The sequence below is a fragment of the Talpa occidentalis genome, unplaced genomic scaffold (assembly GCF_014898055.3).
Source record: "Talpa occidentalis isolate TD23 unplaced genomic scaffold, MPIMG_talOcc4v2.1 talOcc4.8, whole genome shotgun sequence".
NCBI lineage: Eukaryota > Metazoa > Chordata > Mammalia > Eulipotyphla > Talpidae > Talpa > Talpa occidentalis.
Window position 1 is genome coordinate 57175285 of NW_023605194.1, and position 27338 is coordinate 57202622.

A 27338-nucleotide genomic window follows, 5' to 3' on the forward strand; every position below is an offset into this window, starting at 1 on the left:
TGAATTCATAGACTTTTTTTTTGTAGACTTTGTACAGTCTTTGAGAACTTTTGTATAACATATTTCCCTGTAGCACATGCTTTTGTATTCATAATTATCATTCTGATACTGCTTTATTTTATGGGCTTATAAGAATGATTTATCATTAAATTTTAAGTGTATTTTTAAAAATGTTGGTTGGCAATTTTAGATGTGGATGTATGATTTTTATCCCTATTTTTCCCCCATGGAAACACATTGAAAACTAGCTTTTGTTTACCAGAAGAAAAAAATAAAACTTTACATAAGCCAGTTTTCTCAAACATGAGCTGAGAGTAATGGAAGGCAGCCCGCACACTAGGGTATATCTGGTAACATTTCAATTATAAGATGGGACATTTGAAATGGATTAATATATCTGAGACTGGGATATGAAAGTTAAAGAGAGCTTTTGTGACTCATCACTCAAATTCATCTCCTTTTGAAAACCAAAGAATAAAAAGTTAGCAAAAGAATGAAGTATCCAGAGGAGGGGTGATAGTCAGGAGAGGATAGCTTAAGTCCTTGACTATCACCCATTACATTATGTTATGGGCTTTAGCCTTCCTAATATTACTCATTATTTAGTATTACTGATGCCAGTAAAATAGTGCATACTTTTGTGAGAAAAGCTGACTTTGATAGCTCATTTTCTTGTCACTTCAGTCATCTGTAATAGATTATTTTATACCATGCACAATATTGTGGTCTGAATTAGCTGCTGAATCCATGATTTATATAAGTCTTTGCAAGGCTTATTTACAGTTCATTTTTCTTACCTTGATTTGAATTGCACCTGTAAGAAATAACAGCTGAAGAATATAAGAGCAAAATTGTCAAAATACACTAAAATACTTTTAAACTAATGAAAAGCCCCAAGATAGGTTTGCAAGGTGTAACTTAAGGTTCAGAAGACAAAATAAATGTATTGTAAGAACTTTCTTTGCATTGAGAACTGAGGTTTAGATTTCTTCCTGGAAAGCAGGAAGGTGTCATTTCAATCAGTAGTGTATAAATACTTACACTTACCTGGAAAGGGGAAACTAAAAATAAAACACTGTATTGTAGCATATATGTGCATGTGTATGTATTTCATATATGTATATATATACATATATGCATAACATATAAATATAAATATTGAAAGAAATAAGCTATACTAAATATTCATTAAGCTCTGGTTGAATTCAGTTTTGGGTATATTACATTAAATGAGATAATTTATCTTTTACAAGTATTTTTAAATGTTATGTGGTAGTCTTTTATAATTCATACTTTAGAATTTGATATTTTTAATATAAATTTGTTTTCCATAAACATATATATAATAAAAAAAAACAAATTTCAGTAATACTGACTATAGATGCAGGCAGCAAATATATTAAATTTTTACAGTAACATCCTATATTTTCTGTAAATGATGATGGAATGAATAATTTCAAATAAGATGTCTCTATTTTTGGAATTTTTTTAAAGATTTATTTATGCATAGGAGAACTGGGGTGTAAGCCATAGATATGGGCATGAGTAGATTCATCAGACACACAGTGGGGAGTAGAATAGGCAGATCTACTGCTAAGGGGAACAGAGGGCAAGACAGGAGAGGTCTGCTGTGCCACATATGGGTTAGCTCCCAGGCTAGGGATTAAACTCAGTCCATAGTAGAGATAGAGCTGAGACCCATCTCTAAGGCCACCAGGGAGGCCCAAGATGTGTCTTATAATAATATTTGAATATTGTGTATTTAGTAGGATGCTATTTTTGAAAAGTTCTTTTTAAATTCATTGACCATGGAAATGAAATCTAGAAAAGAAAATGGGACTTTATTTTTTACAATAATGAAGAATATTTGAACATTTCGTTTGGCCTTGTTGTTATTCTATTTGAAGACTTTTTCTAATTCGATAATTAAGTTTACATATATATTTTAGAAAATTTAATGTATTTATATTTAGATAGATGCTCTTATTTTTGTCAATATAAATATATATGATTTCCTTAAGATTAAATAACAGAAATCTAATACCATCTGTATTCTTTTCCTAGGGTTGTCATAACAAATTTCCACAAACTCAGTGGATTGAAACAGCAGTAATTTAGTCTCTTATAATTCTCTAGGGTAGAAGTCTAAAAATTGTTTGCAGGGCTCTGTTTCCTCTAAGAACTCAGCAAAGAAATCTTCCTTGTCTCTTCTAAATATCTGGTAACTCCTAGGAATCCTTTGTGGTAATATAATTTCAATACTGTCTCCAGCTTTCTTGTGTTTTCTGTGTCTTTGTGTCATGAATTTCCCTCTCCTTTTTCTTCCTTCATTTGTCATTGAATTTAGGAACTGTCTTACTCTAGTATAACCTCCTCTTAACCAATTGGATCTGCAAGAAACCTATTTACAAATAAGTTTGCATTCTGAAGTCCTAGTTGTATGGGATTTGGGGGAGCACTATTCAAATTCAGAAATTTACTTTGAACATCTGTAGTATCACAAATCAGTTCTATTTAAATTCAAATTAATAGTTACCTAGTTTCCAACCTCTTGGGGGAAGTGGCAAAATAATTTCTGGTCTGACTTTCTAAAACACAGATGTTAATTATATAAATAAAATTATTTCCAAATAATTTGACCAGAATCCATAAAACAGAAACATCTGTTGTTCAGACTCAGCCAAGCTATACCTTATTCTGTATTTATGAAACACAAAAGAAAATACACTGGAGTTGTTAAAGTCTAAAGACTTTCATGCATTATTTATAAATCAGTAAAATTTTCAACTATTTACATAATAATTGATGTTAGCAGTAAGAGTATGAACTTATAAATCATTCCCAAGAGCCATTAAATGACAATGGTGGAGATAAATGGAAAAAGGTGATTTTATCACAGCAGATTTAATGCTATTTTTCTTTTATATTTATACAAAGCCAGTGGGATCTTGACAATTCAAAATATAAATAGGAATACATTTTTCATAGTTTGAATTAACATTAAAATTATATTTGTGAACATTGTGCAGACCTTTTACAGAGTCTAGGTTTTTGAGATATCTGGTTAATTTGGGTATCTTCTGAATAATGTACATATTGGCAATATTTTCCATATTCATTCAAGGTACATTTGTTATAGGACAGGGAGAGGGAACACATTGAATTGTCCATCTTTCTTTAGTTAGTAATACAACTAAGAACTTGGGAATGCACATATCGGCTGGTTGTTGTCGAATTATGTTCTATTGAATAGGTTCAAGAGATATTATGTTTGCAGATAATTAGTAAAACAAAACGTGAATAAGTGAGTGGATGACTTAAGTTTATTTTTAATGTTGAGAACACTGAAATAAATATAATACTCTCCATAGGATTTTTTTAAATTAAAAATTAAAATATCTTTGAATATGACTATCTCTATAAATCTGAGCAAAGTTTATTCTGTGTTATCCTTATTCGCAACTTCATGAGTTGGTTATGATGACCTACATATGTCCTAAGTAAAGTCACTTTATTTTTTTTATTTTTATATATTTCTTATTTTATTTTTCATTTTTGCTAAAGTCACTTTAGTCACCAAAGTTATCAAAATAAATAACTTCATAAAAATTAACTTTCATAAAAATAAAAAATGTTTATTTCATAAATAACTTTAATGGAAAAGCGAAATAAGACAAAAATAGAAAACAATAAAAACCCCAAGAAACCAAAAATAAATTTTAAAACAACACCCTTATTTATTTCATACTTTCATTTCACTAGTTGTTCCTATTTTCAGTACTGCTCAACAACAAGTCATACCTGGTAGGAAGCCACAAAAATATTTTTAGTAAAGGAAAGAACAGTTACTCCCACTTTAAATTTCCTTCTGCTATTAGAGACTTTATCCCCCTTCAATTTTCTCAACTTGAGTTCTTTGCATCTTGCTATCTCTAGCACCTATTCAAATCTTGAGAGGGTATAGGCTTGTTAAGAATCTAATTCCAAGTATACACCTTATAATCTTTTTTGAGTTAGCGATACTATGATGAAATAATATACTTTGGTAAATTCTACCTATTCTATTGAAATCTAGATTTTTATTTTAAATATATATTTTTGTTGGCATATGAAAAATCTAGTTCATGTTTACAACATTCTGAAAATCTAAAGCAAAACGTATGAAACAAGCACATATTTAGTAAAGGGAGTGCATTATATTTTGTATACTCAGATTTGAAATCAACCAAAACTTAAGGAATATTTATATAGCTTATTTCTATGAAGTATTTAGAGTATGTGCACTTACCAAAAAAAGAAAATAAAAGACAATAAATCTTTGTATGACAAGGGAATAGCACTCTACTTTTGGGTGTATGTGTGTGTGTGCATGTGTGTCTCATTTAATTGCCCAATGTTGGACATCTCCACCCTAACCCTATGCCTAGGAATTTATGGGTGTCAACATGAATGATCAAAAGGAAACAATGGCTATGAAATATATATTTTTACATTGTATTATTGCATATTAAACAGCAATAAGAGGGTAAAACATAAGTATGTGATTTTGGTTTAATGTAGTTAAGGGGTAGACCTGAATTAATCTCTCTGCCTCCTCTTACTCCCTAGCCCCCAACTCCTGCAAAAGTCCTGTGTTTATAGTTGTTTGGATGCACTTATTATAACCAGGGAAGAGTATCCTGTGTTATCTGACTGCTTGCCCAGATGTAAAGCAAGAGGAAAATGGGGAGAAAAGGGTTTGAAAGTTGTTAGCAATTAATGTCAATAATGGAGTAAGTTTTTTTTTTTTTTTAATCACAGTATGAGAAAAACTGAGAGGAGAAATAAGAGGTATGATCTGCAGATGCTTAATAATTTCACATTCTGCCAGAGAGGCTGATCATCTATTCTTTGAGGAATAAATTTTGGGTTTAACTCACTGTGTAAGTGATATATATATATCCAGATATATATATATATATATATATATATATATATATATATATATATATCTCCTAGTCTTCCGTATAAAATGCTTAATGCACATAAAAAGATTGTTTCTATGCCTGTTTGCTTTTGTAGATTAGAAAGGATTCCTGTCAACACACAGAGATACTATTGTAATTTACAATGCAGACTACAGAGCTGAGACATTTGGAGAGAAATGGGGAGAAGGTACAAAGTGGGGAGGGAGCATAACTGAATATGGTAGTCAACTATGCGTGCTTTGGGGGTGGGAGCACTACAGTAAAATCACTGGAAGAGGGGATGCTATGCTTCTAATATATAAAAATGATGTAAACCAGCATTACCTCAATAAAGTGTTTGAATACATAGAAAGTATGCAGAAAATGAGATTGAGGACTTCATTATTGAATAAAGCAGGAAGAAGGAAACATTTAACAGATATTTAGCATCAATGGAGTAAGTACTGTAAATTAAACTGTCTTTTTGAGAATTAAAAAAAAATGTACCAATCTTCAGTGCAAAAAAAATTACAATTTTTACAATTTTAACAATAAATTCTATTGTTAAAATTTCACCTTTTGGGGGTTATTTAAGAGGTCTTTTAAGATTCTTATATTGTTTGCCATAAGAATCTTAGAACATTATCTTTCCCATTATAATCTTAATTATGCACATTAGGGGGTGCTGAAGGTGATTCCATTCATTGACTTGAAAATTTATTGTTCCCCACCCTCAATTCAGAATTTGTTTGATTGCTGGTAAATCATTCTATGATATTGTCAACCCTGCAAATTGTCTGAGTAATAAAGCAAGTTGTAATAAGTAATAAATGTAATAAAATGATCATCCATCTAAGGCATGATTAATAGATACTCCAGAACCTGGCATCTCCTCTTCCCTTCTCTTATTACCTTTGGGCATGCCACACCCCTAGTAAGATGATAGATGATCTCATATTTTACCCATACTAATGTTTCAAAATACTAATTACCTGTTTGCATCCATAGTTTGAGGTTTTATTGGGCAGACAGTTGCCACTCATATAAATAACACTGTAATAAAAATATTCTATTTTATAATACATCATGATAATGTAATTGTTACTTTAAAATAAAATAATGTATAATATATATAATAAATCTTGTATTTTAATTATGTATTTATGTGTGTTTTCCATGTGACCCAATAATCACAGGTAATATACAAAGCAATATTCTTTGGTGAATAGATAAATTCTGTCTAGAGAGGAGAATCTTAACTTTAAAGCACTGAATAAAATCTAATTTTCTCAAGGAGAAATACTTTATATGCAATTAAATACAACTATTTACATGGGATATCTATAGAAAAAGATTGAATAATGTGACTTCTAGAATTTTTAGTTTAAGGATATATCATTGTTCATTAGGTGGTTCACACATAATAGTGGTTTTGTCCTTAAGTGGTTTTAGTCCTTTCTGTCAAATCAATTTTTTTCAAAATGTCATGTGAAATATTTTTTCACAAAAATTAGAATTGACTGTCCTTCAATAATATGATGAAATGTAAATAGCCAAAAACTCAAGACTAGAAAACTTTTAATAATAGCTGTATTTTAATAGTAAGAAATAATTTATATTTTAAATCTGTTTCCTAGACTGTTCCTACAATTTGACCCTTTATAAACTGTCATATATCCAATTTATTCAAATAGCATAGAATTTTCAAATGAGTTTGATTGTCAGAAACAGTTTTATTTATAAATGTTTAATGGAAAGAATCACAAAGTTGAGGTAACAAAACATGGTGAATAAAGAAGGGAAAATAAGATTTTCAAATAATCAAATATAAATAAATAGTGTTATTGGAATGATCTTGAAAGTTGGCAAAGGAAAGAGTTTAGTGGAAAATGAATGATGAGGTGGTATAAATATTCACCTGGAGATGCAGTGGGAAAGAAATCATGAAATATTTAGATATAAAGCAATGTTCAATATTAGTTTGGAAACAAAATTTGGAAATATTGACATATAGGTAATAGTCAACTTCTTAACTGTTTCTCTAAGAGAAAAAAATACACATCTTCAAAACTGATGTTTGCACCTGTAATGTGTCATAATAACTAATGTTTTAGGTACTCATTTATTTGTTGATATACTGGACCTAAGCAGAATCAGAGAGAAACAAATGAAGAGACCTTTTCGGGGGTTGGGGGCCCAAAGAGAAAGAGAATTCTAGACACCGACCTCGGGCTAAAACCAAGGTAGACATTTTGAGGGCCTTGGACCTGCAATCTGCTTCCAACACTGCCTCTTATAGAAGCCTGGGTAGGCTTTAAAGCTTTTCTCCTTTGTCTCATAGACCATGTCTACCACCAAGAATGCTAATTCATCAGCTACCAGCCTTAACAGATTCAAGAACAAGGGGAAAGACAGTACAGAAATGAGGCGGCACCAAATAGAAGTTATTGTGGAGCTGAGGAAAGCAAAGGAGGATGACCAGATGCTGAGAAGGAGAAATGTAAGCTCATTTCCTGATGATGCTACTTCTCCACTGCAGGAAAACTGAACTAGGACACTGTAAATTGGTCTGTCAATGACATTGTCAAAGACATAAATATTAACAATTGGGAAAGCTGGCTCCCAGCTATTTAAGCTGCGAGGAAACCGTTCTCTAGGGAAAAACAGACTTCCACTGACAACATAATCTGGGCTGGTTTGATTCCAAAATTTGTGCCCTTCTAGAGAATTGAGTTAGTCACATACAGTTTGACTCTGCTTGGGCTCTGACTAAGGAATATTCCAGAGCTTCTGGAATATGAGAATAGGCCATGGCTGTGGTAGATGAAAGTGACATTCCAGCATTCATTTCTCTCTTGGCATCTCTTGATGCTCTCACATCAATGAAAAAATTGGATGGGCTCTAGGACACATTGCAGGTGATGACTCAGTTTCCCAAGGCTCGGTTATTAAATATAGTGCAGTTGATCCACTGTTGACTCTCCTTGCAGTTTTGATATGTCGTCTTTAGCCTGTACTTACTTGTATAATCATACCTGAACTCTTTCATATCTTCCTTGCAACAAGAATCCTGTGGCCCCATTAGATAGTATTGAATAATTTCTTCCTATATTTGTTAGTCACCTGCTAATCCAGAAGTAGAATAACTGGGTCATTTTTTACCTGCCTTACTTAAATGTACTACTATAGGATTAAAAGATGCTGGGTTATTTCCTACCTTATTGATGATCCAAATTAATGGATTGTAGTGGCTGTGAAAACAAGAGACGTCCCTCAGCTTGTGAAGATTTAAGGAACTATTGAATTGCCAGTTGTGACTCTTTGCACTCAAGAGCCTTAAGAAATATTGTCACTGAGACAGATGAACAGACTCAGGTTGGAATAGATGCAGGAACATTTGCTGTCTTTTCCAGCCTGCTAATGAACCCACATGGACAATATCAAACATTATAGCTGACCACTAGGACCGGATACAACAAGTTGTGAATCATAGATTAGTGCCATTTCTCACTAGCTTTCTGTCTAACTAGATTTAAGACACAAAAGAAAGCCGTATGGACTGATGCAAACTATGTAAGTGGTAGAACAGTTGAACAAGTCATATACCTTATTGTGGCATAATAGAACCATTAATGACCCTCTTCTGAAAGATTACCAAATTATTTATTCTGGATGCTATTTCAAGCATCTTTCAGGCAGTTGAGACACTAGGTGAAACTGAGAAACTTAGAATGATTGATTAATGTGCATGTTTGGACAAAACTGAAGTGCTACAAAACCATGAAAAGGAGTCTGTGTACAAAGCTTAATTAAGCTTGATTGAGAAGTTCTTAGAGGAAGAGGAAGATCAAAATTCTGTGTCAGACTATCTCTGAAGCCTCTCCCTTCCAAGTTCAGAATGCATTCCTGGGATCTTTAACTTTCACATTGTACAGCTGAACCATAAATTTGTGTGCACTCTGTTTGGGATAAGTTCTATTTCTCTACTAAGAACTTTTACATATGTGATTTGTTATTGTGGCACTGTTTACAACAAAACTATACTTGAACAGTTCTAAACTGTACATATTATATGAAACTTAGCCTCTCAATGGATTTCTTATTTCTATGTGGAATTCCCTATCTTGTAGTGCTCTTTAAATAAGGATTGAATTCCACCCTTGAGAGAATTCTGAAGAAAAAAAAAGATATGTGATCATCAAATTATATGCTATATGAAGAAATAAGTTATAAAAGTTATTTGTCTAAAAGAACACTAAATAAACTGGAATGCAGCTTCCTGCTAATGAAGAGTAGACCTCTGAAATAAATAGGATGGTGTGGGGAGAAACATAAAAAACTTTTGGGCAAAGCCTAAGAAAGCAAATAAGATTAGGTAAAATAATTCAATAAGTTAAATAATGGAAACAGCTGCATGAGTTTTAAGACTTGGGTAAAGGAAAAGTATAGCGAGTAATGAAGAATAAGATCCTATAAAAGTCAGAATCATTCAGATATTCAGAAATATTTCATATATTTCACAGGAAAAATAGTAGGTGTTCACTAGAGAATGTATTATTAAGGAAAAGTAGAAAATGGAGAAAAGAGTAAGTTTTACCCAACTTTAGTATTTATGGCACATTGGATTGTGAAAGCAAATCTTTGATGGTAGAATTAATGATAGTACTTTTCTAAAAATAATATAGCCTAAAGTTTATTATCTATCACTAGCTCATACTCCCTTTAAGATCCTGAGTTGCATACAATTGCAGGCTCATAAATAGAAACTGTAATACATTGAATATTCAGTAACAAATTGTTACTATCATGCTTATGGTTAATTTTCTGCTGTTATTTCATACAAAAATCTTAGTTCTACATCCTGCAAAAAGGTTTCTGTTCATATTTGTTTTCTGCATGGTTTGGCATATGAATAAATGGTGAGAGCAAATATAGTAAATTTTCATTAGGACTCCTGTAGCACATATGAAGCAAAAAAAAAAAAAAGACAAAAAGAATAAAAGCACAGACATAACTGACAAAAGTGAATGGCCAAGGTCCTCGACTCATGGAAGGTGAATAGTGGAGTGAGAATCTTCATGAGAAATGAAAAAATGGAACCCATTGTACAGCGTAGATAATTGACAGTGGAGAAAAGGAGAAACATCTCCATGGAAACAGGATTCTTTCCTTGACCTAGGGAGAGAAAAAGCTATATACAGTAAATATGGATTTGTGTGTCCATGTGAATATATATAATGCAATATGAGAAGGAATAGTTCTTGCATGTGGGTAAGGATGAAGGACTTTCTGATTAAAAATATGCCAAGAACTAAACTTGCTGACTTAGTGAAGAAAATAGAATGATCCTATTAAATGGTGGCCATGATACTTACTCCAAGTTCCTTATGACTTCGCTGGCACATACTGAGCTCTCACAAAAGATGAATAGATATTTAAGGAAGACGTGGCTAGATGACTCAGAGACATAACTAACAATTTAATGATATGACAAGTTTCTGAGCTTAGTTTTGGAATCTGTTAGTTTAGAGAGACAGTTACCTGTCAAGTGGTTCTCAGAGTTGAAACTATGAAATTAAAGTCAAATATAATAAAAATGTGTGCAGTGTGATAGCAGATAGAGAATAAAATCTTTCTACTGAAGCAGTAAAAAATGGAAATTCCTAGAATACTGTATAGAAGGGTGTTAATACTATATTTGGTTACTGGTGAGGGGTCACCAGTCATCTGAGTTGTATCTACAAAGAGGAGAAGGCAAATAGGATGCTGGCATCATGATTCATGTATGTATATGCCGTTCACATTTTAGTCTAGGTGACTGATGCTCCCTGGAGTTCTGTAAAGTGCAACGTGCCCTTTTGAAATTGTATTTGAAGGCTCTTTTTCATTGTTCCTGCTATTCTTTTTTTATGTTATAAAATCATTCAATAAAACTTTTATGACTGAAAATGACATTGAGAGAAAGGATAGAGAGGTAAATATTCCTTGATTTCCTCATTGTTAGAATATGAATGAATTATCTAGACAGGTTGAATTAGTTATGAGAAAATGTGGTGATTTGCTTCTCAGAATGCTATTTTAGGAAAGAAGATACAAAAAGACTTTATATAGGTTAGGTGAGAAGGATTTACACACATACACACACACACACACAGTATATATGATCCACTTGTATCCAAAGAGGTGGGAAGTACACTGAAGGCTATAACAGTGCTTAGTCCTCTTTAAATGAAAATTGCAAACTAGAAGCAAGAGACAGTGATGAGGTGAGTGAGATGAGCATAGTCAGGATAATTAAGATTCTCAAACAATTGAACAAAAATTAGAAGGTAGTCCAAGATCATTGAAATAGAAGTCAAAGAGTTACTACCCAGTCATAACTCCTTCACAAAATAAACAGATTTTCACTCAAAATTAGAAGCATGAGAGAAATTAGCATTTTATGAAAAGAGAAAGAAGATCATGGTAAACATATGGAAGGTTTATTCTTGAGCCCTCTATTTACAAGGGTTATTTTATCTTTCTCTGTCAATCTCAATTTTTTTCTTTCATAAATGGCATTCATAATTATTTCCTTAAAGATTTCCACTCTGTTGTTGATGCATCCATGTGGGTTACATGGATAATATATGTAAGTGTCTATTTCATTTCCTGACACATGGATGTTCAGTACATTATTTTTTCTTTTACCTCTACCATCAAACCTGAAAAAAATATTCCATTTCCCATGGGATTTTAGAAGAGGAATATGAATTCATTTAAGTGAGTGGAGTACATAACAGGCAATATCACTTCTGATACACCAAACATTTACTGATACAAGGTTTTTTTATATAGAGTTTATCTCTGAATTCTGTGGCTAATATTCCTTGTTAATAACTTGTTGAAGATGTTATTGTTGGTGAATTGTGAATTGCAATACCTGGACTTAAGACATGCTTCAAGGACTCATCCATAGCTATTTCTGATATCAGACTAGAACTCAGAAGGTTGGGAACCAGAGACTCTAAAAGACTAGTCAGAGGATAGAAAAGGGCTAATAGACATTCTCATTATTGACTGGACACATTGAGTACAAAGGTTGTTGTAATATCTTTCTTAAAAATTTTAGTACTGCTATTCTCATGATTTACTTGGTTTTTGTTAATTGGATTATAGTGCAGAAGTATTGCAATAACAATACCTTCATTGTCTTTTATCCTGCTGAAGTGATTCATGAATGAGAACATTTGAATTACTACCAATTAATATCCTTTGTCAAGCCCTGTGTCTCTGAGAGTCTTTAGGAAAATAGGGGAATGAAGAAGACTGAAAGCACAATATTGTTTTAGAATATGATTGGACAATGTGTATTGTTAAATGATTTATTGATATTTCAAAAATGTTTCCAATGAAGTTCAAACATATTTCATGGACTGCATGTACAATAGCCATAGCTATTAAGTCTAGAATGCTTCTTAGCAAATTCTTTTTACAAATAATAAAACACTAAAGGAAAGGGGAGTAAGATATCTAAGGCCACATGGAGTATATATATCACAGCTGGACATTTTGCAATATTCTTGTGATTCTGGTCTTTCTCTGTGTACTGTGTTTATTTTCAAGATAAACATCCTTTAAGTCTTTTCTGCCATTGAACAATGTTACAAAAAGGTCTTTATTTTCTCAAAACGTGATATTTTTATTATTTATTCACTAGATTGACAAACCAAGTATGTGTACCAAAAGGGAAAGCAGTCATCATAAATATTTCTAAACATCAAAGTCTTTTTATAAATGGATAACTTATATAAAGGGAACTTAAGAAAATAAGAACATTTTTGAAGATGGGCATTTTAAATTAAAGGTTCAATGTCATTTGAAGAATTTAATTTTCCAAATTAAGGAATGTAGTTGTAATTTGACATTGTTTCAGAAGTAGATGCTGAGGGAAATATATTTAGAAACAACAAGAATTTCCTTAATTATTAAGGAAAAGGGGAAAGAATTTTCTTTGCAACTGAATAAAGGATAAATATCTTGATATTTAATTTACTTGGGAAATATTATAATAAACTTTAAGGAGGTTTCCCTTAATTGCTAATTTTTAAGCACAGAAAAACTTACCCCAGTTTTTAAATATTTTATATCTTGTCTAAAGCCACCTGCAAATATTTGCATGAAGATGAAATGCAAGGGCCTTCATCTTATTTTTCTTTTTACAAGGAAAACAAATGTCCTTTCATGAAGTAGAGCATCGTTTTTGTTGAAAATGAAGGATCAGCCAACTTTCTGCCACATCTAGCTGCTGATCTGCAGGCTTTGAATAAACAGCAACATTCAACTGCCAACATCCATTCTTTAAATAAATGTCCATTCCACATCCCCCTCCCTCAGTTAAATTGCCCATTACTATGATTGCATTTTGTTTTACAGAGATTTTAAAGAAAAATGAAGTTTTATGAACAGGGTGGAAAATTTTTATTAGATAATCTAAGGACAAATTGATTTGTAGTTCATACACTAAATATTTTTAGATAATCTAAGGACAAATTGTTTTGTAGTTCATACACTAAATATTTTCCCAATGTCCAATTATCCATAAAAGTTAAAATATTTACTACAGGCAGAATATTATAATGTACTTAAAGTAGCATTTGTATCAGAAAATAATTTTGAGTTCTTTTTGAGAAAGTTAGGATAGTTATTTGTTTTGTGAAGAATCTAGACTCAAACTGAGTGAAATCTTATAGACTTCTGTTGTGCAGAAGATGAGGGCAATTTAATCACAACATCTAATTAAGATAAACATATATATGTATAATTAAAAAGTAACAAACATACAGCATCCACAAAATTTAAAGTGAATCATTTGCCTTTTCTTCCAATGCTTCCAAATAAGCCTCACCTTCAGAGTTGCTGAAGGGAGCAGCGGGCAAGACAGGAGAGGTCTGCTTTGCCATGTGGGTTATCTTTCTGGCCAGGGATCAAACTTGTGCTGCAGTAGGTGGGGATTATTTCATAGTATTGTTGCTTAACCCCTTGTGCCACCAGGGAGGCCTCCATTTGCTTCTTTAGTCATGTTTCAGTCTCAAACATATGCCCACTGACCACATTATTTGATGATGATTGTCTTCTTTCTCATATTTGTCTTACTATTTAAATGACTCTGCCATGGTATCTACCCAAGGAGCACAAAAACACTAATCTGAAAGGACACCTGTTTTTATGCAGTACTATTTACAATAGTCAAGATATGGAAAGAAACTAAATGCCCCAAACCTACTGAATGGATCAAGAAGAACTATTCAGATATCACAAAAGATAAACTCATGCCATTTGAGGCAACATGGGTAAAGCTGGAATGGATTAGAGTAAGCAAAATAAGTCGTAAGGAGAAATATAAATACCACTTATATGTACAATACAGAGAAATCAAACAAAAGGTCAAAGACAAACCATAAAAGCTGACCATAGTTTTGAGATGTCCAGGAGGGGAGGAGGAGGGTTACCTCCTTGGCCAGGGATCAAATGGGAGGGGTGGGAACAGGTGGAGGAAAAGCACACTGGACTATAACTAAAGGGAGCAAGGGGGAGGGGGTTCTAATGCAGGAGTACTGGGGCTTTGGTGGTAAATGTCATCAAATAACATACAATTATAGAGGTGTAAACCTATACCCCTAAGACATTAAAATATTTTTTGTCCAAGTTGGTAAAAGCATATATATATCCTAATTTTCTGTCTTATTGATAACAATTGAGATATAAATTCCTTCCTTCTTAGGGAAGTCTAAGATAGCTAAAAAACATTGAGAAACAAACAAAATGGAATATCTTCAACCATTGATTTGGATATTAGTTTAATTTGTTGCTGCAAGCTAAAACAAATTGTCAATTCTTTCCTCTCAAATGATACTTATTTTCAGTATTGAGGTATTACACCTGTCTGACAATTGTGTAACTGTCATTGCACAAATAGCATCTATTTGTGGTTTGTTACTACAATATTATGACTTACAAAATTGAACTGTGTGCTTTGGGAGATAAGTACCCCAAAACATAAGTGAGTTTTTTAGTTATTCTGTTGAATCAAGGAGATAAATATAGAACTTGATTGTTGTTTCTAATTTTGTTAAAGAAATTTGCTTCTATCCTAGATGAGATTATGTTACTTACAAGGAGGTCCAAATTATACTAATGGAGGTGATGTCCTAATTCTCTGTAGTTTTATTAATTTATCTTCCCTCTGTTGTCTTTTCATCAAATAACTATATCAGGAATTGCCTTGGAAGAATTATAATAAGACAAAGTTCAGTAAAATTTTGCACACAGTCCACAGAAGTATGATAAAAAAAATGAGAATTGGCACTGCAGACTGAGATCTGAGTTAGTTGAAGAATAAAGAGAGAAAACAATTCAAAATAAGATTTTTTTTTCAACAGTAGGATTAAGCATAAACAGTTTTCCTTCAAAAGTAAAGATAAAAGAAGCATGTTTTTTTTTGTTTTGTTTTGTTTTGTTTTTTTTTGTTTTTTGTTTTTTTTTTAATGCTTGTTGGCTGTTTCTTAAGTTTGGTGAAGGAAAGAGACCAATCTACAAAACCTTGCTGCCTATTCTACTTATACTGAGTAACCTTAAGGTACTTATTTTTTTTGTCTTTTTGTATGTGTAATTCTAATGCATGGGAAAGCATTAGTCTTTATCAGATTATCAAAGCTCTTAAAAACAGTTGACATAATGCATATAGGATTTTGCAAAATGAAAATTGTTAAGCATTTTTTTCTTTTCTACTCATTCCGAAACCTCTGTCAGTTGCCTTCCGTCATGATCTTTACTTCAAATTAATTTCAATATGTCAGGGAGGGCGAAACTATATAGCTGGTGTGCACAAGAAATGGAGCACAGAGCAAATTACAATTCTAAAAGCACGTTGGAACTGAACATTTGAGAAATTAAACTCAGAAGGAAAAGAAAGAGAAATACCTTTATATAAGAATTTACATAATAACCATAACCAAAATATGACTTATTTACACTAGGTTTTGGAACTGATGGCATATTTATCAGTGCTAGACAAGGACAAATATTCTTGATTTTTCCTCAAATACACCATCTTATAAAACAAGCAGCCAGTCTTAATTGCTTCATGTTCTGCTGACTACTTTATACTGTGTAGCTGTGTTGTTACTCTGAAACTGGACAAAAAGTCATGAGTGGCCTCTGTTCACTTAGTAAGAGTAAGGAGTCAGTCTGGAATCAAAACATATTTTTAGATAATAAGTGATAGAACATGTTTGAACAAGGCAATATATTTAATTCACATACTCATGTGTTATTTTATTACCTACTTGTATATTGATTCAGTAAATATACTATTTGAGATTATAAAACAATAATGCATTTTTTTCAAAAATCTGTTTTGCTAGGTTTCTAATAGATCCTGTAATTTTTTAACAGACATAGAGATATAGACTTAGTGGATATTCCTAATTAGGTAAAGATATAGACTGATGAAAATTATATCAATTACATGCACTCTACTTAGATATGTTACCTAATCTTTTTAATTTTTCTAAAATTTCAACACCAGACAGGTTACCATTCTTCCCAGGGTATGCTTAGCAAGAAATGACACTAAACAAACACAAATCTAAGAGTAAGAAACAGATTTATAGTGAGTGTGTGTGTGTATTCTTGTTGATTTTTAAGTATTGGTTTTTCCCATGAACCGTCTTCTGATAGTCACTATTTGGGGCATGTCATTTCTGTGTCTGTTCAGAAATATTTCCATTATTTCTTTGATAGCCCAGAAGTCAAGCTGTTTCCAATCATCATGTGAGGAAGAGCCCTTTTTAAGATTCAGTTTTTTACATACTAGGGCACTGACGATAGAATCAATATTTTTTAAAAAGGAATACATAACTAAATCAGCCTTATTGAATTTTACCTTATAAGACTACTCTCATACATAGACATTTATTTGAATCTCTATGTTGAAAAGAATTCTGAGTCCCTGCCTTTTCATACTGTGATGGACAAGAGAAGGGAAAGATATGACACATGTCTTTGCAATGTTCTAGATAGATAACCAACATAGGCTAAATAAGTACTTTATAAAAATAATTGTTTACTTTCTTTGGTTTCATGTGGCTCATTATGCTCATCTGAAACATATTAAATAATAGATTGGGGTGAATAATAGATCTCTTTTTGATTACAGACCGAGTTAATACATATAAATTTCTTACAACAGTATCAGTGTGGAGTTTATACCCAGTGAATGTCAAATGCTATTTTTTTATTATTAGCAATAATAGTACTATCCCATTGTCATCTTTAGACAATAAAACCAACATTTATATGAGGAAGATTTTATAAATAGGAATCAATGTAAATGTTGACCAATGAAACACTCTCAGCTATAGCTTGCCGCACCATTAAATCCAATAAGCTCTGAGATAGTTTATGTCTTTGGGTAAGTGTTCATAAAAAGATGTCATGAAATGTACAGACTAAGGGAAAATATGCATTTGTGGTAATAAAAGATATTAGTTAGCAACTAAAACATTAATTACATCAGTTTTCCTTCCTTTCTACATAAACAGAAGTCATTTGTTGGCCACTTATTTTGAAACAGCTAATAATAAAGTTGCCAGAGATGTCAAGTTTAGAATTTAAGTTTATTGCTGTTTTTTTTTCCCCCTTGTCTTCAATATCAGGCATTTTGAAGTTGATTTTAATTCAAGGCAACAATTAAAAACCTGTTTTATGGACTAATGAGAAATTTGTTTAAAACAACTAAATTTCTTAAGGGATTAGATTAATGTATTTCACAGTAAAGCAGTGGTTCATGTCACTCCACATGGAGTGTGGAGTGGCCCTCACAAACTGCAATCTAGTCTGAGAGATAAATGGTCATACGCAACATAACCTACAGATGATTTTCTTCATCTTGCCTGAATATTCTTGATATGCTATTTACTACCCTTCTCATTTAGCAGTTCCTAGATCCTTTGCTTTGGATGTCTATTAACTCTGCAGGATATATGTAGCAATGTTCACTCTCTAACCTGGAGAAAGAGAAGGATCTTATTCCAAATGTGAGATTGTTGATAAAAAATGTGAGATTTTTGAAAAAGCTTCTCAACTTGGAAGCCATAAATCTAGGTAGGAAAAAGAAGAGGACTTACCTATATATCTCACTTCTTAAATCAGGACTTAATTGTTGTTTGGTCCACTTTTAATGACCTTATTCTGTGGATCAAGTGGTAGCCAAGTCTTCTAGTAAAAACCAGATTTAGGGATAGTTGAAACAGAAATAAAGGTATGTAATTTGTTTAATAGCTTAAATTATTAGACTTTCTTTATTCCACACTTTCTTTATTCCACAGAATGAAAGTTAGAATAATATTTTTTTTTTTTTATAGAGGCATGCTTTATTTATTTGTTTGCTGGTTTGTTTGTTTGTTTTGTTTATACATGCACTGGGCACAGTCAGAAGCACGGGAGGGTGAGAGAATTCACCAGAGCCAGAGCGGGGAGCAGAGCAGGCAGAAGGACCGAAGTACACTGCTGAGGGGAGCAGCGGGCAGCAGGAGAGGTCTGCACGCCATGTGGGACCCTCCTCCGGTGGCCGGGGAGCAGCCGGGGATCGAACCGGCGCCGCAGAGGCCGCGGGCAGCTTCGCAACCCAGCGCTCAACCGCTGCGCCACCGGGGAGGCCCAGAATAATATTTTTTTTAAACTTTTTTTTTAAATTTTATTTATTTATTTATACAAACACTGGGTACAGTCAGAAGCACAGGAGGGTGAGAGAATTCACCGGAGCCAGAGCGGGGAGCAGAGCAGGCAGAAGGACCGAAGTACACTGCTGAGGGGAGCAGTGGGCAGCGGGAGAGGTCTGCAGGCCATGTAGGACCCTCCTCTGGTGGCCGGGGAGCAGCCGGGGATCGAACAGGCACTGCAGAGGCTGCGGGCAGCTTCGCAACCCAGCGCTCAACCGCTGTGCCACTGGAGAGGCCCCTGAATCATATTTTTTAATAGGCTATATAGTCTTCAAAATGTTGGGGGTGGATACCAAAAATAGTATGAGGACCTTAATAGACCTTCACTTATGTATGAGAAGCAAAGTATATGTAAGCTTTCCTTTTCATTGTAGCATATTAGGTGTATATGTTAAAGAAACTCAGAACTAGAATTAAAGGTGAAATAACATAAAATCAATTAAATTAACTACTTTATGTGCTTGAAATATTAATGAATCCTTAATAATTTCCAGAGTCATAATGGCCCCCAGATTAAAACTTCTCAAATTATTTGTTACTGGTTTATGTGCTCTAACATTAATATTTCTGAGAACCATGTTGCTAAGTTATTGGTTTTTGTGTGTTCCACTTTTTATTTAGATTTTTATTTTTTATTAATAAAGTATTTTCCTGACCATTACACCAGAAAATATTGTACATAAGTGTATCTGCATTTTATTTTGTTATAATATCTAACTTTATAATAAACCAGGGTGACTTAACTATTAAATTGGGGAAAAAATCAACAACCACCAAAAAGTCACTTATTAATCATGAAGTGTGTTCTTTTTGTTTGTATTCTGATTTATTTTCATGACGGACTTTCTTTTTCATTGCTACGTCTAATTTTAATACTCCCTTTCTGCTTTGTGTCAATTTATTTGTATTTTTAAAAGATTTATTTATGCATGCAAGAACTGGGGTACAGGCCAGAGGTGCAGGGGATAAGAGTATTCACCAGAGATAGACTGGGGAACGGAACAGGCAGATTGACTGAAATACACTGCATAAGGGAGCAGAGAGAGAGTCAGGAGAGGTCCATTGGGCCATGTGGGTCAGCTCCCTGGCCAGCTGGGGATCGAACTTGTGCAATAGAGGCTGTGGATAGCTTCACAGTGCTATGCTTAATCTCTTGGGTCACTATGAAGATCCTATTTTTATTTTCTAGCTTGCCTCAAGTTAAATAGCAAAAAAAAAAAAAAAAAAGTATGTTACTCAGCATTATTGAAATCTAGAGTAGAGATCTACAATAAAGAATCCTTTAGGCTTTCAGTAGATATTGGTTGGGAATTGGCACCTGTTCTTTATAGCTTAGGATATATTCAATGAACATAATGACTATTACAATGCAGAGATGTCCCAGAGATGCAACGAGACCTAACCTCATCTGGTTCATGTAACAAAACTGCCTTAAGGAAGGAACATTTTAGCTGAGATTGAAAAAAAGGAAAAATTAGCTGGAAGAATAGTGTCTAAAGCAAATTCCAGGCAGATGGAATTATGGTGAAAGACTGGAATATGTACAAATCCTCTGACAAGGTATAGCTGGCAGGCCAAGGGATATATAGAATTGAGATGGAACTGAAGTAGGAAAGGAGAAAGATTGTATTAGTTACTCAAGGACTGTTAGTCTGTGGTTAAGATTTCATAATTAATTTTAGTCATTGAGACCACTTAAAGAGTTTTAAAAAGAGAAGGGAATATATTTTAAAAAGCATATGTATGGCAAATTAATACATATATTGTTTCTACCCAAATCCCTTTTCTAGATCCAATGCACAAATTACAACTACTTTTAATTATTCACATCAGTTTTTTTTCCTGCTAAAAACATTCTCAAGAGTTCTGTATTGGGCCTCCTCGGTGGCACAGTGGTTGAGCGTTGGGTTGTGAAGCTGCCTGCAGCCTCTGCAGCGCCAGTTCCATCCCGACTGCTCCCCGGCCACCAGAGGAGGGTCCCACATGGCGCACAAACCTCTCCTGCCTCCCCCTGCTGCTCCCCTCAGCAGTGTACTTCGGTCCTTCTGCCTATTCTGCTCCCCACTCTGGCTCGGTGAATTCTCTCACCCTCCCGCACATCTGACTGTACCCTGTACTTGTATAAATAAACAAATCTTAAAAAAAAAAAAGAGTTCTGTATTAACAAAGAGCATCCTAACCAAGTCCAATTGATTCCTATAGCCAACAAAATGGATAATTTGTCTATCTTTGACCTAACTGGGTAAAACATTGAAGAAAACTGTGACATAATTCTTTTGTGTGAAGAGATCCTCTTAGTTATTGATAACTTCAAAATTGTCCTAGAGAATAAATTTGCACAAGACTGATCTTGGACTAAGATGATGATTTGATACACAAGGTGTTTGGGGTAGATAGTCTGTGCAATCAAATTCAACATTGTTTTTAAGAACCAATAAATAAAACTTGACCAGTAAAGTGTAAAGCAACTTCAGTTTATTGTATTACTTGCATTTCAAAATACAAGGCATTATATCTATTGCCTGTTTTATAGTGATAGAGAATAGAGAAAATAAAATTAAATATTACTGTTACAAAAATGGTTTTTAAATGACCCCTGCATGTTTTTACATAAATGGTAGACATGTGGGGGTAGATGTGTTGGGGTTGCCCTAGTGCCACTTGCAATCCTGTGCTATTGGATATCCTACTTTATGCACTAATTCTATATATACACTAATTCCATTGAAGATCTTTTATACCTGGGTCTGCATTGCCTTCATGTGCACATAGGTTGATCCCTTCACGATGTGCAAGTTTGTGTGCGTGTGTGTGGAGAGGGGGATCCTTTTGTATCTCTGAGTCACAGGCTAGCAGCAAATATGGGTTAGTATTTCATTGTGGTTTTGATTTACATTTCCCTCGTGATAAGTGATAATGTGTATTTTTTTCAAGCACATCTTGGTCCTCTGTAGGTCTTTTAGAGACCTATATATTTAGATCTGCCCATGTTTGAATAGTTTGGCTTTTTTTATTATTAAATTGTATTAGTTGTTTTCAGATTTAGATAATTTATTTATGCATACAAGAACTGGGGTATAGGCCAGACATCTTGGGGGTGAGAGGATTCACCAGAGACAGACTGAGGAACAGAACAGTTAAGAGTTACTGAAATACACTGCTGAGGGGAGCAGCAGGAGAGTCAGGAGACGTCTGCTGCACCATGTGGGTCACCTCCCTGGCCAAGAATCGAACTCGTGCTGAAGTGGCTGCAGACAGCTTCATAGGTTGTGTCTTAACCACTTGTGCCACCAGGGAGGCCCCAAACAAGACTTGTTGACAAGACATTCATTTATCATTGTATATTTTTTGCTCCTTTGTCATAGACTTATGTCCATATACTGCAGATGTATTTCTGGGATCTTAATTCTATTCCATTGGTCCATGTGTCTTTTATTCCAATGCCATAATGCTTATTTACTGAAACTTGTAGTAGAGCTTGAAGTATAGATGTGATATCTCCATTCTTTCTTGTCATGACTGTTTTAGCTTAAGGGTTCTATAACATTTTAGTCATATGTATTCTGTTTATTTGAAGATGACATTGAAATTTTGATCAAGGTTACATTGCATCTTTACACTGTTTTGGGTATGATGGCCATTTTAACAGTGTTAATTCTTCCAGTCCATGAGTACAGAATATACTTTCATTTCTTTGTGTCTTCTATATTTTTTGATAATGTCTTACAGTTTTTTTGTGCAGGTCTTTTACCTCCTGTGTTGAGTTTATTCCTATGTACTTAGTTCTTTCGATGTGCCAGTAAATGAAATTATTTCTTTCTTTCTCTTTTGGTTCATTGTTTTTATAAAGGAATACAACAGACTTGCATATGCTGATTTTTTCACCTGTCACATTTTTTTTGTACTGATTTATTGTTTCTAATAGTTTTTAGTGGAATCTTTAGGGTTGTCTATGTATAGTATCCTTTCGCCTGCAATTAATGATAGTTTTATTTCTTTCCCAATTTGGATTCTTTTTATATATTTGTCTTGCTTAATTGCTGTAGCTAGGACTTCCAATACTATGTAGAAGGTAGTAGTGAAAGTGAACTTCATTATCCTGTATTTGATTGTAAGCAGAAATATTTTAGTTTTTTAACATTAACTACAATGTTTGCTGTGCATTTATCATGTAAAATGATAAATTTTATTATATTAAGGTATTTTTCTTTTACCGCCATCTTTTTACTTTTTAAATCATAATTAGATGCTGAATATTGTGAACATTTTCTCTGCATCTATTCATATGACAATGTGATTTTCATTTTTACTTTTTTATGGCAAAAATGTAGCAAATCATAGGTTAAGTAATAATTCAGCATAAGAAGCATTGTTGTCACAATTTTATGTGGTGTTCCAAGTCAAATGGAGATACATTCAAATGTCTATTAGACCCCATGTCTATCATCATGTTTATATGTTTTTATTGGCAAATAAACAGAAGCATACTTATGTTCCACTGGTGGTACATAAGAAATATTCATGTAAAATATTTATGTAGTAATATTGTTAGGGAAATAAACACTTATTTTCCTTTTATGCTGAGAATGTTAGGCAATCCTGTCTACTGTTCTTAGTACTGACTCTTGTCTTCATCTGCTACTACTGTTGGTGTCTAAGTCAATGTTGCTTATAAATGTGTGGTAGTCCCTTACTGTCTCTCTTTGCTTTCATTTCTGGTGCTCTATATTCTCTAGTATATGGAGTAATCAAAAGGATCACTAAAGAAAATAAATCAAGGGCCTCCCTGGTGGAGCAGGCGGTTGAGCTCTGTACTGTGAAGCTGTCAGCAGCCTCTGCAGTGCCAGTTCAATCCCTGCCTGCCGCGGAACAACCCACATGTCGGGGCAGACCTCTACTGTCTTGCCCACTGCTCCCCTCAGCAGTGTACTTCAGTCAGTCTGCCTGCTCTGTTCCCCAATCTGTCTCTGGTGAATCCTCTCACCCACCCCTACATCTGTCCTGTACCCCGGTTCTTGTATAAATAAATCTTAAAAAAAAAAAAGAAAAGAAATCAAGTCGTATTACTCCTCTTCATAAAACCATCTACCAACTCATTCACTTAAAATATTAGCCACACTCCCTATTGTGACCTTCCCCAGGAACCATTTAAGATGTTATTACTTGCCACAGTGCCCTGTGCCTCTCCCTCCCTCTGATCCCTCTCCCTCCTCCTCCCCTGCAGGATGTCTCTGATTTATAATTGTCCGTTTTTGCTTTGTTGTGTTTTGTACTGTTATTATATTTTTTACACTGATGTCTTATATATAGGTGCATTGGTGTAGGAAATTCTATGGGGACTACACCTGTGGGGTGGGGGTAAGCGAATGCTGTTTAGAAATGAACAATGATGTAAAAAATTAAAAAAATAAAAAAAAAATGAAAGAAAAAGTCAAGCCAGAAGGAAAAGAAAAAATAAAAAAATGAAGGTTATGTTTTGATTGTCAACATTGTAATACTGAACTAAGCCAGTGCCTTCAAAGAAATCAAATGTTGTTGTTCCTGGTGTTTTCTAATATTTACGGCAAAGCTTCCCAGAAGTCTAAATTCAAGTAAAAATTTGGTAGTCTGTCATTTGGTTGATAGAAGGAAATTTTGTGGCGCCTCAGTCGAGCTACTGAGACACTCCACAAGATTTTTCCCTTTCCTCTTGGGAAAGGTATTAGATGAATTTGTCTTATTTGGCTTACCTAGTAAAGTAAAACTAGAAGGGCAGCATTGTCGCTTGGGAAAAGGGTAACACTTTGACATGTACAGAAATGTTCACATTGATTTTCTAAAACGTGTATACAAGCTCTCAATACCTGATATGTATGTAAATTGTCAATGGTGATTATTGTCTTGCAATATTGTAGAGTACAGAAATGGTTTCTGAAGAAAACAGGGAGAAAAGGCCTCAACAGATTCCTTTTGATGGAACTGTTGAGAGTAAAAATTTCCTACAAAAAACTGAACAGACCTGGAAATACACCTGATTTTTACTAGGTTTTCTTTGACATAAAACCGTTATTTTTTTTTTGTTTTTACATTGTGTTCTGAATCTATAAAGTTTTCTTGTTTTGAGAGAACAGGATCTGCAGCAATATTGTATTTTTTTCTCCAGTAAAGGTAACTTGTTTGTTTTCTGTTTTATTTTTTTAAGATTTATTTATTTATTTATAAAAGAACTGGGGTACAGGCCAGATGCATGGGAGGGTGAGAGGATTCACCAGAGACAGAGCGGGGAACAAAACAGGCAGACTGATGAAATACACTGCTGAGGGGACCAGCGGGCGAGGCAGGAGAGGTCTGCTGCTCCATGTGGGACCCTCGCAGGCCATCCAGGATCTAACCGGCGCTGCAGAGGCTGCAGACAGCTTCACAGTATGGCTCTCAACTGCCTGCACCACCAGAGGAGGCCCTAAAGCTAATTTTTTTACACATTTTCTCTCCCCTTGATACCAGCACAGCATGAAAATAGTGGTAGTAATTTTTTTACTACTTATGTCAGAGTCTCTTTTTTCATAACTTCATACAGATTTTGTCTGCTAAACTAAAACAATTGGACATGAGTTTCATTGTGTGGCTTTGAGTGTAGTTCTAGGAAGTTGAAACAGCTGAACCAAGAAGAGGAAAATCTGTTGATTTGTCCGTAGGTTCCAGAGGCCTCCAAGGGAGGTGAGGAAGCTGCCTCCATGGGCAGGACTGGACAACCCGGAAAAAGAAAAAGCCCTGGTACCCTCGAGAAGAGGAAGCCCAGGTGGAGTCTGATGAGGCCAACTTTGTTCTTGAAGCCTACATGAACCAGATGTCAAGAGTTTGCTCTGATCCTTCATGGAGTATTCCAACAAAGCCAGCTTAAATTACTGTTTAGTTATTCTGCCCTGTGATTTTATGCAAAAATAGGTAATGTGGATTAAAGGTAGATTTGATTGGGCCTCCCCTGATGGCGCAGCGGTTGAGCACTGGGCTGTGAAGCTGTCCTCAGCCTCTACAGTGCCAGTTCAATCCCCGGCCACTGGCGAGGGTCCCACATGGTGTGCAGACCTCTCCTGCCGCACCCGTTGCTCCCCTCAGCAGTGTATTTCGTCTGTCTGCCTGTTCTGTTCCTCACTCTGGCTCTGGTGGATTCTCTCATCCTCCCTTTCTTCTGATTGTACCCAGTGCTTGTATAAATAAATAAATAAATCCTTAAAAAAAAAAAAAGTTAATTTGTTTTGCAAACTTTTGCTACGTTGTTGAAACAATTTGGGATCAAGGTTGAGAGAAACTTTTTGCATGAGTTGAATCAATTTTAATATTTTTCCTGTGATTTGATTTCTTTGCTGTTTTGTTTTAGCTAATGCCTCCAGATATTTTTTTTTTTTTCTTTTGGCTTGGACTGATAAACTATTTCCCAAAAATAAAGGACTTTTGCTGTCCACAATGGACAATACCTGGAGAGACTGGTTTGCTTTCCAATGGGAACCCTGAGAAAAAAATTTTCATCTGAGACTGTACCCCAGCATCCATACTTTTGATCTTTAACACCATGGAAATGGTGGCAAAAAGTGAAGCTAATTCCATACAGGCTTTGTGGATGCCACCTCCCCACTCCATCAAGACACAAGGAACTACAAATCCCAGGATCCCCAAAGGGAAGTTGCAAGGACCTAAGGGCGGAGTAAAGCAGCCATTTTCTCTGTTTGTAAGTAAAAACCAGCCATGTTAGTGGGGTCGGGCAAAAAAAGAAATAAAAAATAAGATGTTATTACTTGCAACTCTACTCCCAAATCACTTTTCTCTAACAAAATTATTTTTGCTTTGCTCCTCAAGAGTATCCTTGCCTTAGGATATTTACACTAACTTTTGGCTCTGCCAGAAAAACCATTGCCCCCAAATCTTCTGGAAATTCCCCTTTAGTTTTCAGCTTAAAGGAAATTTTCTTGGCTTTTCTCATGTAGTAAAATGAAGTTCAATGAAAGAAGATAAGAAAGCAATGTATGAAGAACATTTTTTTTAGTTTTGTATTTTATGAAATAAAATATTATGACAATGCATTAAGTAAATATATCATGAAAGTAACACTATGCATGTATTAATTTCACTCCTTAACTTCTAATTACTTTCTGCATACCTACCACCCATTGTTTTGTGGAAAATTCTTATGTAAATAACATGCATATCAATTGAGTAGATTCCTTCTATGTTGGATTTAATTTATTTTATTTTACAACACTGTTTGATCTATACCCTGTGTTTATTTTTATTTTTTAAAGATTTATTTATTTTTGCATACAAGAGCTGGGCACAGGCCAGAGGTGTGGTGGGTGAGAGGATTCACCAGAGACAGAGTGGGGAACAGAACTGGTAGATTGACTGAAATACACTGCTTAGGGGAGCAGCAGGCAAGTAAGGAGAGGTCTGCTGTGCCATGTGGGTTGCTCTCTGGCCGGCCGGGGATCAAAATCATGCTGCAGTGGCTGCGGACAGCTTCAAAGGTTGCATCTTAACCCCTTGTGCCACCAGGGAGGCCCTACCCTATATTCTTATGGTGTCCCAGAAGAATAACTACAGGGTCAGACTCTTGGTTTCTTCTAAACACATGTCCTTTCTCTCCATTTAAATAGCT

General features: G+C 34.3%; 1 protein-coding gene and 1 pseudogene across 7 annotated transcripts in view; both read left to right on the forward strand.

Annotated features, from left to right (window-relative positions):
* Positions 1-27338, forward strand: part of PCDH15 (protocadherin related 15) — a 1524279-nt gene that overhangs the window by 1026484 nt on the left and 470457 nt on the right. Inside the window, exon 1 of one of the 7 annotated variants that reach the window (XM_054690672.1) lies at positions 7410-7446. The exons of 5 other annotated variants lie outside the window; for them this stretch is intronic. The gene's annotated coding sequence lies outside the window, so the exon portion shown is untranslated. Of the gene's footprint in view, positions 1-7409; positions 7447-26399; positions 26415-27338 lie in introns of those variants that run through there. One more of the 7 variants, XM_054690673.1, reaches the window with a different exon arrangement.
* LOC129145008 (importin subunit alpha-1-like) lies at positions 7291-8885 on the forward strand (annotated as a pseudogene).